This window comes from Apium graveolens, chromosome 5, assembly GCF_009905375.1.
Source record: "Apium graveolens cultivar Ventura chromosome 5, ASM990537v1, whole genome shotgun sequence".
NCBI lineage: Eukaryota > Viridiplantae > Streptophyta > Magnoliopsida > Apiales > Apiaceae > Apium > Apium graveolens.
The window spans coordinates 33,799,512-33,800,194 of record NC_133651.1 but is presented as its reverse complement, the minus strand read 5'-3'; positions in this window follow the sequence as shown (position 1 = coordinate 33,800,194).

The following is a 683-nucleotide window of genomic DNA, read 5'->3' as shown; positions in this document are numbered from 1 at the left end:
GTCTCATCTGAAGCAGGAAGGTTGAGAAGCTTTCTCTTCTTAGAGTAAGGAAATGATATGCTCGTGGCTAGACCGAAATCTCAGAAAAGGTGAAGTCAATGGTTTATACTGTAAAGCTTCATCTGACAAAAGTTTAGCTATGGCATTAGAAGCTCTCACCCTTGAACATTAACTCAAGGAACTCTTTTGTGAAAAGTGATTAGTGAGAGGACTGCCTCATCTGGAATTCAGAAGATGATAAATGTGAGGCATGTCAAAAAGAGGAGTCAAAGACAACATCACATCAAAGTAAAGATATACCTTAATGATGGTGGTTGACTACTCTTATGAAACAAAGTTGTTGTTCGTGTGTTCTCAAGACAAGACATCACAGATGGTGATTGATCACATCAAAGATTATCAAGCTGGAAGCAACTGTAAAAGAAATGATCTTGTGGTCAGATAATGGGACTGAATTTAAGAAGTAGTTATGATTAATATCTGTAACATCAAGAACATTTTGAGACAAATTCAGCACTAGGAGCTCCGTGCCATAATGGAGTAGTACAAGGGAAGAACCAGAACTTGATTAAACCTACAAGGGAAAATCAAGCTAATCAAGACTTCCTAAATATAAAAAGGCTAGAGCAGTCAATACAGTTTGTAATAAGTTAGATCAAGCCTTGATCAGGATGTATACATGA